Source organism: Malania oleifera, chromosome 4, assembly GCF_029873635.1.
Source record: "Malania oleifera isolate guangnan ecotype guangnan chromosome 4, ASM2987363v1, whole genome shotgun sequence".
In the NCBI taxonomy this organism is placed as follows: domain Eukaryota; kingdom Viridiplantae; phylum Streptophyta; class Magnoliopsida; order Santalales; family Ximeniaceae; genus Malania; species Malania oleifera.
The window spans coordinates 8,193,109-8,205,558 of NC_080420.1; the positions used below are offsets into that span (position 1 = coordinate 8,193,109).

Sequence of the window (12,450 nt, forward strand, 5' to 3'; positions counted from 1 at the left end):
ACTTTAGTTCTGAGAAATGTTGTTTCCAGGGTGTTGAGTTGGGAACCCTGCGGGTGCAGGACAAATTTTCTTAGGATCTTTTCAAGAATCAGGTAAGGGGATAAATTAAGTTAGTATTTTATGAAAAATATGTATAATGTTATAGCATTCAATTTCAGGAAAATAAATATATTTATATATGATTTATATTTGGGAAAATGTTGTTGAAAGTGATGATATGTTAAATATACGAGAAACTTGTTTAGTGTGGCATGAGTAGAATTTAATATGAAATACTGTTTCTGGGAATGTGTTAATGATACAGATTTTGTAATGGAAAATCAGCGTACAGGCTGAGATTTTTATATGTTTTGTCGACTTACGGGTCATGCTATGTGTATAATTTGCCAGCGTACGGGCTGAGCTATGGATATATTTTGCCAACATACGGGCCGTGCTATAGATGTAATTTTCCAGCGTATGGGCTAAGCTATGTACATGATTTGCCGATGTACGGGCCGAGCTATGGATGTGATTTGCCAGCGTACGGGCTGTGCTGTGTTATGATTTGCCGGCGTACGGGCTGAGCTATGGTAAAATGTGTAATATCGGCGTACGGGCCGATGATTTTCATGATATACGTATATATGTAAAATGATATGATTGATTTGATAATTAATGATATGAAATATCCATGTATCACAGTTTCAGTATATGTTATATGATATCAGAACCTGGTTGGCTTGGTCTAGGCTAGCACTTGCACGGTACAATTGCTATGTGTCCATGGTCTTCGTGATCATGATATTTGTGTTAACGCCGTTGTACGGAGTGGTGTGAGATTGGATGGTCGATGTGGTTTTTAAGAAGTGTGTGAGCGCCCCTGGTGTACGGACCAGGTCTGGCAGACCCATCAGACTTACAGACTGTACTTTTGACTTGACAGTGGTTGGTCAACCATTGTCAAGTCCCGCCTTCGGGCCACACAACCCAATCATGTGGGGGTAATACATGACAACAACCAGCTAACCTACTAGGAATGTTTTTGTATTATTATTATACGAGATGAAATATGTTTATGAAAATGCAGTATGTTCTGCTATGTTTTGATGATATATATGTTTTCCTAGATTTGACAAAACAATTACTGAATATGTTCTGTGTGGTATATGTATAACACAGAATACTCATGTTGCCACACACTGGTATTAGTTTATTTCCCTTACTGAGAGGTGTCTCACCCCAAAATTTTATAAACTTTTCAGGAGCCCCAGATAGGAGAGTGGGAAAAGCCCCACTGATCTAGTGATGTTTATGCACCTCTTTGTAGGGTAAGTGTTAGTAGGGACAGTTGGATTTTGTGGGAAATGTCCCTAGATTTTGTCTTTGGGGATGTATATATTGAAATACAGTGGTTATAGTGACTCTGGTATTTATGGTAATGTGATGGATGTTATCATAATTATAATATTGTGATTGTATGTTTCCTACTGCTTGGGCTTCCGTATGTGTTCTGATGTATCCTTGGTACCCACGGGTCCATGTGGATTATGATTTGCTGAGTCGAGCTTTGTGATATTGTATTTATTGTATAAAAAAAAATGTGGAAATTAAGCAGGTTATCACACCTTGTGCATGACTGATGCAGATTTGTGTATTGCATGATGGTAGTGAATTTAGGTTCTCGCATGCTAGTAGTGAATCTAGGTTCCGCATGCTCTTATATATAAACTCTTTTTCAGGTTAAATTTTTTTTTTTGGAAATGTTTACTTTATAGTTGGCATGCTGCCAAAATTTTGTTAAAAACTTTTCCAAAATATGAGATAATAGATGTTGAAGTATATAACTGTATAAGCACCAAATGAGATGAGAAATGTTCTTGGAACCACAAATAGCATGTCCATGGTTCAACGTTGGGGTGTTGTGAACTTCTCAGCTTGACGTGATATCCGTGGTCTTGTGAGAGATCTAATCAAATGTGGAGAAATGAAAGGAATTGTAAGTTTTATTATTATATTTTCTGCAATATTAGAGACCATGGTATTATGTTATGTGAATTGTAGAATTCGCGAGCTGGAATACATGCTTGTATTGAATGCCAATTGCATGACTGATGCAGTATATTGTGAATTGCATGCTAGTAGTGGATTTAGGTTGTTGCATGATTGAAATGATTTATTTGCTGAAAACAAACAGGTTTCAGGCACAGGTTTTATGGGAAAATGTCCAATTTACAGACGGTGGCTCATCCTCGCCACAATAAGGTGCTTCTTCTTGTATATTGTGATGTTAGGATTTGAGTTCAATTGATCTGACAAAATGCTTTGTGTTTTGTTTTAGAAATTAGTGGAGCTAGTAAAGATTCAATGTTGGGGTGTTGTGAACTTCTCAGCTTGACGTGACATCCGTGGTCTTGTGAGAGATCTAATCAAATGTGAAGACTCTGAGTCTTAGGTGGAGGAGATGGTTCAGCGGATGCATACGATGGAAATGGAGAACCAGCAATTGAAAGACATGGTTTCTAACATCACAATGGAAAGCCAGAGTTTGAAAGACAAGATGTCCAACATTGAAGCCACGCTTGCAGCAATTATGAACAGGCAATTAAGCGCAATTCGAACATATGATGCGCCATTCTCGACCAGATGATGCAGGTGGCTCCTCTCATTAGAAGGTATGTAAAACGTAGTCTAAACTGCATGGTGGTAGTTTTGTTGCTTGTTTAATTATATTCATATGCTGAATTGTGAATTGTTGGAGATACTGGAACTGTATTGCTTGTGCTGTTAGGACTTGATTTGTCTTTTCTGCAATTTCATATATGCGTAGACAGACCTTAGGTTGTGTACTACTGTTGTTGGCTTAGTTAAACCTAGGAAGAACTTTTGTGACTTGTAGGATTTGGAAATGTTCTATTTACAGACAACATGCTGCCGAAAATTTGTTAAATTTGAATGCTTTCTTAACCTCCTCCCAAATAAATCTTCCAAACACTATAGCCTACAAGTAATACATGAGCCTCCTAACTCCTTAAGTAAGTGAAAGCCACTTATGAACATTAAAGCCCATTAAAGAATCACAACTCGAAACCTCCTATATATTGAAAACTTTTATAGTCAAACTCAAGTTAGCAAATTAAATCCTAAGGACCAAAGACAAGCTCAAAAATCTCCAACAAAGTAAAGGCAATCTTAAAACCTTATGAACTAGGATTCTACCACTATCATTGAATAGAAGAAAAACAAACCATAATCCATTTCCTCAATCTATAACCAAAGTTTTTTATGTCCATAACTGAATCCAAGAAACTCCAACTCAATCTATCACAAGCCTTCTCACAATCTAAGTAACAACTTCATGCACAACCCAAGCTGCATTAAGAATGCTTGAGAAGCAACCTTCTGGACAAAACTAGAAAACCTTAGTTGAATTATATTTTAACGGTTTCCTGGTAATATTTTCTTCATGGATGGTATTATGTTATATGAATTGCATATTGAACTACTGGAATACATGCTTGTGTTGAATGCTAACTGCATGACTGATGCAGTACATTGTGTATTGCATGCTAGTAGTGGATTTATGTTCTCGCATACTCAAACTCACTGGTATCTGCATGATGCGTATTATTGTGATTTTCTTGCTTGAATCTATCAAGTTTTGGTGTCGAAATTTTTTGGGAAATGTCCAATTTACAGATGACATGCTGCCAAAATTTCGGTAAAGTTTTTCTAGAATAAAACCATGTACAAAGAAACGTATGCATGATCAGTATAAACTTAAAGTCATTCTAACTCGCGTCTCTCACATGTTGATATTCGTAAGAAAATAGGTGATCTTAGGCTTATCATTAAAAATTTAAAACACTTGGCTAAGAATAACAATGTATAGAATACAGTGAAAGGTCAAGAACTAAATGTCATATAATTAGTAAGTGAAAGCCACTTATGAACATTAAAATCCATTAAAGAATCACAACTTGAAACCTCCTATATATTGAAAACTTTTATAGTCAAACTCAAGTTAGCAAATTAAATCCTAAGGACCAAAGACAAGCTCAAAAATCTCCAACAAAGCAAAGACAATCTTAAAACCTTCTGAACCAGGATTCCACCACTATCACTGAATAGAAGAAAAAACATATCATAATCCATTTCCTCGATCTATAACCAAAGTTTTTTTGTCCATAACTAAATCAAGGAAACCCCAACTCAATCTATCACAAGCCTTCTCACAATCTAAGTAACAACTTTATGCACAACTCAAGCTGTATCAAGAATGCTTGAGAAGTAACCTTCTGGACAAAACTAGAAAACCTTAGTTGAATTTTGTTTTAACGGTTTCTTGGTAATATTTTCTTCATGGATGGTATTATGTTATATGAATTATATATTGAACTATTGGAATACATGCTTGTGTTGAACGCCAACTGCATGATTGATGCAGTACATTGTGAATTGCATGCTGGTAGTGGATTTAGGTTCTCGCATGCTTGAAATATTTTATTTTGTGATAACAATCATGTTTCAGGTACATGTTTTATAGGAAAATGTCTAATTTATATACAGTATGCTGCCGAAATTCCGTTAAAATTTTTTTTAAAAAAAAAAAAAACCACATACAAAAATAATTATGATAAAATGAATGTTAAAATATTTTTGAAAGGATGAGTGAAAGTTAAACGAAAAGTCATTTCATTAAATCTTAAATTTGCATCTATTAACATACATGACATATCATTTGCTTTTAACTATAGATAAGCATTATCATTTGTCCACCACCAGGGATACTTTGTTTTGAGAACGAGTTAAAGTGTTTACATGCGTGGTTTGATGCATGCAACTGTATATATTCATACGTATGCCATTCACATTCATTTCAACTATTCGTTTAGGGTTGAAAATTATTGTATGGCGCACTCTCTATATTTTTATTCCTGATTATACTGAGTGCCAACTCTCTATTCTGTTCTCCATTTGTATACAAATTTTTTTTTATGATTTTAAATTTGTAGGGTTCGCGGCTGTCATAACATCAGCACGATGCCATGCATGCACTACAGTCGTCGAATGCAACTTTTGATTATTTCTTTGTAATTTTTATTGTTATTTAAACAAATGGAATTTCTGTATTTTAATTTGAATTTGTATAATGTATTTGTATTTGAATTTTTTGAATTTTTTTTTCTTATCTGAATAGATGTTATTTTTTTTATTTTAATTGACTTCGAAATTTTGAATAATTTATGAATCTTTTAGTAATTATGGTTTCAGGTTATGTATGCGAAAATGTAATTACAAATTTTTACAGGAATTGTTGATTCAAAAAAATTAGTATAAAAAATATTTTTAATTTCTTAATTATTAGTGAAGGATTCAAATTCGTCACTAATAGTAGGATATTAGTGATTAATTTGAATCCTTCACTAATACTATACTATTAGTAATGAAGTTGAACTGAATCGATGTAAAATTTATAGTGACGGTATTAGGATTTCAGTGACGATTATAATCTGTCACTAATACTCCATTATTAGTGACGAATTTTAAATTCATCACTAATAGTTAGTAGTAACGGTAGATATAACAACTAATTTAAAATCATCACTAACACTTATAAATTCGTCACTAATACTATTAGTGACGAATTTATAAGTATTAGTGACGGATTTGATCCTTCACTAATACCCTTATTTTTTGTAGTGAAGGTCTTCAGTTTTCTATAAAGCACAAATTTAGAGAAGGTGATCAGGTGGCGGATTTCTTGACTCGTCAAGGCGAGGGTGGTAACACGAGGAGATATTTTGTAGGTGATATGCTGTGGAGTAAAATGAGAGGTCTCATGCGCATGGATAAGATGAGTATTCCAAACCTTCGTTTTTAATTGTCATCATTTGGTTTTCCTCTGTTTTCTTTTTGTTATGTTCGCGGGTAATTGACATCATTTTGTAGGTAATTTGTTTATGTTTATTTTTGTTTGGTTTTGATTATATATAGGCACGTTTAGATTGTTTTTAGTTGGATAATGGCACTGATTCTTTTTAGTAGTGGTTTTGATGCTAGGGATGGTTTTGATAGTTTATTTGTAAATCCCACGTGTTCTGATTGTAACTACAATATTCCTCCGCCATAAGTGAGGACTATCAATAAAATTGGAGTTTTCATTTAAAAAAAAATACAAAATATGAACAAAAATGTGCAATGAGCAATTTTTCATCCCATAATACAAATAATTTTTTTAAAAAAAAAATAAAAATAAAAGAGCATAATAGTATGAGCTCAATCATTAGAAAAAATTAAAACTAAAAATTACAATTCTATAAACAAGCATCAAGAATTTGTTGTCAATGGTTAGTAACAAGGTTGCACCATGAAGGATTGTAGATTATTGACTACTTATTTCTTTAATCTGAGAAAGTAGGGAGATCAACGTAGATGGGAGAGTAGAGAACATAATTCACATTTTTTTTTTCAAACACATTGAAATTTGATTGATTTAGTTAGTAATGAACCAATCTAGATCCTAACTTTCTATTAGAGATAAATGTCTACAAACAAAAGTATCATTAGATAATTGAAATTTCAAGTCAGGACGATATGATGAGTTTCAAATATCTGTTGGGCTTTTGTGGAGCTTAGTTGCTTTCAATCTGAATGATGACCTGACTTTTCTTTAATGAGAGATTTCTATCATAAAACTTAGTCTATGGAGCGAAGGATTGGGCCATTTTTTGGGTTCGTTTTGTAGCCCATTTGCAACCTTGTGCGTAGCATATAAAATGATTATTTTTGAGTGATTAGGACAAACGGTCACACTTCATGAGAGAGAGAGAGAGAGAGAGAGAGAGAGAGAGAGAGAGCATTGTACCGCCGCACTCTCTATATTTTTCTTCCTGATAATAGTGAAATCCCTGCAACTCCGTGAACATAGGCAAAATTGCTGAACCACGTAAATACTGTCTTGTACGTGTGATTGATTTTTCTTTGACGCATATTCTTTCTCTATTTTGTTTCTCACAAGTTTCGAGAATTTGTTGTTAATTCCCAACAATATCAACAAACCCTAACCTCAAACTTAATATGCATGGTTAAATTGAAACATCTAGTGTCATGTCTTGAAACTTAATGCAATTGATATTTAACTCATTTTGAATTTCATACGCTTTTAAGTTAAAATTTATTATTGTAAGACTGTCTCTTGAAAGTATTCCAATTATTAGAGTTTGACAATTCTGTATTGAAGATTTCGAACTCAGATCTTAAAATGTATTTTCAAGTACATTAAAATTTTCCTAATTAATTTGTATGAAAAACATTGAGGGGAAACTTTCACCTAACAATTTCTCATCAAAAGGAGAAGGGAGGGTGGAAAATTCCTTCATAAGGTGAGAGAGAGAGTGAGGAGGGGGCCTCCATAGTGAGTGTATTAATTAGAGGACAACCCTAATTAATTTATATATAATGTATATATGAAGTTGTTAGTTAATAAGTGTAAGTGATTTGGAGGCAATATTAAGCATCACTAGCATAATTGCTAAGAGATGGATTTTGTAGGTCACAAAACATCAATTATTCTATTTTATATATATATATATATATATATATATATACATATATATATGTATGTATGTATGTATGTATATATGTATGTATGTATGTATGCTTATTTGAGTTTTGGATGTGGAGTACTAGTTTTGGAATGTGAGTTAATGATAATTTTATTTATTTTTTAACTTTTAAATAAAAATTTATTCTTATAACTAAACATACCCTAAATTTTTTTTATCTTGGATACTTAATTTTTTTTTTCTTTGATTTCCTTTTTGAATTATGGGCCTCTTAATTTTTTTTTTTTTAATTTAAAATTGTGATTAAGTGATTATAAGCTCTTTCTATTATTTTTCTTGTAAGGATAAAATTGAACATTTGAAATAATAAATATTTTTTTAATCCAAAAGGAGAGCTAAAGCTTCCAAAAGGAAAAAAAAAATGCACGTGCACACACATGCCTGCACAACTTCATAGAAATAGAGCGAGAAATTGAAGTTACCCTGCCATATCTAGCAAAGATATATGGGTGCTCCTAATTAGTGGAATTCCAACTCATAAAATTTTAAACTTATCAATACCAAACTACAAGAAAATTCTATAAGATTTTATCCATGGGCGTAAATTTTACATTTTGGATTTGGATTTATATGGAACTTAATACTAGTTTATAATCTATTTTTCTTAAATTTGCACAAATTCAAACCCAATATCTAAATCTGAAGTGTCTAAACACTAGGTTAGCAAGTAGCCAATTCACCACTCCCTTACCTTATCTGTCAACATAGTTCACAGATCATAACATCTCTCAAATAACAACACATAGTGATTGCACAAATTTTTCAAATGTATTATGTGTCAAATGCCATCAATGAGCGAGTAAATTTAATCAAGATAGTGTTTGGAAGCATGATGTATGGCTAATGCTTGGATTCAAAATTTTTTTCCAAATTTGCACAAATTGATTAAGAGTATTCAAAAGGAGGTTCCATGGTGTATGTTGTTTGTGGATAATATTGTATTAATTGACGAAACTAGGGACAGAGTAGAAGCTGAGTTAAAATAATGGAGATAAACTTTCGAATCTAGAGGCTTTAAGATAAGTAAAAATACAATAGAATATATGAAATGTAATTTTAGTAATGATAGGAGGAATATTAGAGATAAAGTTTAAACTTGATGATAAAGAAATAAATAGCACTTGTAGATTTCGATACCTTGGATCTATTATACAAGCTGAAAGAGAAATTGAAGATGATGTAATGCATATAGTTAAAACAGGTTGGGTAAAATGGAGAAGTGCTTCAAGTTTACTATGTGATCGTAGAATACCCTTAGAATTGAAAGGGTCTATGTTATATGGATCGGAATGTTGGGTGACGAAGAAGCATAATATCCAAAAAGTAAAAGTTGTCAAGATGAGAATGCCTAGATGGATGAGTGGTATAACATTGAAAGATAAATTAATGAATGAACATATTCGTGATAAGTTAGGTGTAACTCTTATAGAAGATAAGATAAGGAAGGGACGACTTAGATGGTATGGACACTTGCAACGTAGGCCTTATAGTGCATCTGTGAGGAAGAATGATTTAGTTATTGTGTGGGGCAGTAGAAGGGGTAGGGGTAGACCTAAAATAACTTGAGAGGAGATAGTGAGTAAGGATTTAATATCCTTGAATCTATAAAAAAAAATGGTTCATGATCGCACAAATTGGCGGAAAATGATTCATATGGCTGACCCCACTTAGTAGGACTAAGGTTTGATTTTTTTGTTGTTGTTGTTGCACGAATTTAAATACAAATTTGAAATATATACAGGCTACTAAACACTAATAAGGGAATAAAAGATTGCAATTACTGCACCTTAGCAAATAAGAACGGGATGGGAAGAAATCGAGGAGAAAGCAATCAAATTTAGCACTTAATTTCATCATCCTCATTATTTAAATTATCATTTTATTTTTTTGTCATTTTATTTCATGATATTAGTGTGCGTTCAATCCTACATCATCTCTGTGAGTAGTTCTAAAGTCAGTATAAGATCATCTTAACTCTCTCTCCTTGTCACTTAGGTTTTGAGGATGAACTTTCTAACATGGTATTAGAGCTGGGTCTTGGGCTGCTTGGCTCCTCTGTGGATTGGACTTCTTCTCGCCTCATTCCCCCCCACCCCCCCAATGGGCTCTTCTTGCCTCATTTCTCCCCTATGGGCTCGAGGAAGAGTATTAGTGTGCGTCTAGTCTCACATCATCTCTGTGAGTAGTTTCAAAATCAATATAAAATCCTCTTGACACCTAGATTTTGAAGATGAGCTCTCTAACACATGATGATGATTGGGAAGGCATGCATTTGAATGGGACAAAGTAGAGGCAATCAGCAACATAGGTTATCCAGGAAGGGAGTACACCACTGCTTCAACTTGCATTTCCTCAGCACAGCCTGCAGAGTGCAGACGCTAACTTTTAGGTGGTGGGAGATGGTGCAGCTGAGCCTCAGGTGGTGGGCTCCTTCTATATATAATTTCTTCCTTACACGGTAACAGATTGTTCAATTTAGTGTTCAGGAATGATCACAGTCTGCTCCTCTATGTTTGGATGCATGGTTGATTAGGTTGGGGCCAACCGTCAGCCGCATCCACATGGCCTCGTGCCAGCAGCTGTCCATGTGCAGTTCTTAATTTCACAAGATCGATTTGGGTAAACTCCTTCCTAGCTAATATATAGTGTTACTTATAATTCAGACAATACCCCTATCTTTTTTGAGAGCTTGGATTTTAAATTCATATTCAGAACTTCAAATCATTAATACTCTAAACACTGTTAGAATTCAGAGAACTTTAAATGCAAACTTTACCCATGGCTTTAATGATTCATGATAATTCGAATGCTTTTTTTTTTTTTAATGTGGACAGCTATGAAGTTCGACCACAAACAAGAACAGATAATCAGCTACTGTCATCCATAATACTAGACACACCCTATAAATTATATGAACTTATTGGGTTAACTTCTTTTCTTATTGGATGGTTAAGCTAGCTAACATGGCAGATGCTGCCAAAATCATCCATTAAGATTGGAGCAAGCCTCTTCATCATTCACCATAAAAGTCGTTCAAAACAGATCTCATTTATAAAAACTCCAAATCAACTTTCTGTTCAGAGATTCCTGCAGTATTAATATATATAAATTCATGAACAGCAATCAGCTAGCAAGACCATCAGTCTGCCATGATCATAATTAAACAAATTCATGAATCTTGGCCTTTCCAAAGCTGAAAGGGGAAATCCCACTTGTTTGACCACGCACCTTCAGCCTCCTGATGCTCATCTAATCAGTACTGCGGGAACTTACTAGACAAGAACCTAATTACATATGCCTTTAATGAAGTTTTATTAAATAAAATGTTGTGACAACCGAGGTCATTCCCTCATTATTCTTTCCTGCAATTATTATAAAAACAGCTGCACAACTAATTAAAGAGGTGGGGTTAATTTAATAAGCTCCCAAATTAAACTATATATGCTTTTGGACTGATTGTGGGTGTTGGCAGATGTCTGCAGATGTCTCACTTCCTCTGATGTCATACCACAGAATGTGCCTCTCTCTCTCTCTCTCTCTCTCTCTCTCTACTTTTTTAACTGCTGGGCAGGGGGTGTATTAGGGTTTTTCTTTTTGGCGGGGTTCCCCAGAGAGGGAGTTAGCAGAAGGATGTGCATAGGTGGTGTGGTGTGATGTGAAGTGGTATCCTTATATAGGATTTTACGAGTACAAGTGGTCATCCCACTTGAAAATTGTGAACAGTAGCATATGAATGAGTAAGCGAGTGAGTGGCCTCTGGTGTGGGTGTGTTGGTGACCAGTCCATTTCTTGGGCCGGTGGGGCTCTGGGTCTGCCATGGACAGGTGCCACTCTGCCTCTCCTTCGGCTGTAAGAATTGAGTGAACTGAGTGATTTGCTTGGAATCTTTCTTTCTTTCTTTCTTTTTTGATTGAAATTTTTTTGCTGATGTTGTGAAAGATCTTCTCAGGGTTACACAAACTCCTTTAAGTACTTGTTTAGTGGTATCATCTTGAAGAGACAGTCGCCAGCATTAAATTACTCCAAATAACATACCAAAGAGGCACTCAGGGCATAATGTCTGCACGTTAATGCATATTTTCCAATTTTCACATAAAACTATATGCATATGTGTGTCTGTGTATATTACGATGTCATCCAGAACCTTTTTGAGAATCCAACTAAGTTATCAGGATGAGAGGATTTACCATGAATAAGTTGTCAGGATAATTTACCTTTTCATGGTATTTAAGATTAATTTAAAATAAATATTCAAGTTTATTCGAGTTGAGTTTGAGTTTTAAGAAATTGTAATTGAGTCGACTTTAACTTTAACAATTTTAAGATCGACTGACTTCAAATGGAGTTTCAAACTCAACAATTTTCGTATTGAGTCGAGTTGGAGTATTTGTGTCAACTCGGCTCGACTCAAATATATCCCGTTTTACCCATCTCTTGAGGCACTTGAATGGACAGTAAAAACCTTCAAGATTCAAACTTGAACAACTTTTCTAGGAGAGCATGGAGCTATCCTCGGATCAAGACCCTATCGCATTATTGTTTTCACAACAACAGAGATCATTCTCCCTGTATCTCTTCTACTTGTTTGTTCATCCTCTGCATATCCCAACAGCTCAAATTTCACAACAATTTGATTAGGCCTGTTTTTTCTTAGATTACATTTGCATAAATGCCCTTCGATTTTTTCAAGCAGGTGATAATGAATGATGATCAAAAAGTCAAACACGCACAAGGAGTTGCCTTGAATATCATTGGAGATGAACAATGCTTAGAACAATTGTGGAGCAGTAGCTAGTTAATTAGAAGGACAAATATTGGTGCAATAGTATGCATTCCCCAACTT

The 12,450-nt window shown here is 34.3% G+C and overlaps 1 long non-coding RNA gene across 1 annotated transcript; it reads left to right on the top strand.

The window, feature by feature from the left end:
* Positions 1-9,852: 9,852 nt before the first annotated feature.
* LOC131153528 (uncharacterized) lies at positions 9,853-10,272 on the top strand. Its single transcript, XR_009136253.1, has 2 exons — positions 9,853-10,026; positions 10,141-10,272. It is a non-coding gene; the product is annotated as an uncharacterized LOC131153528 (long non-coding RNA).
* Positions 10,273-12,450: the final 2,178 nt, after the last annotated feature.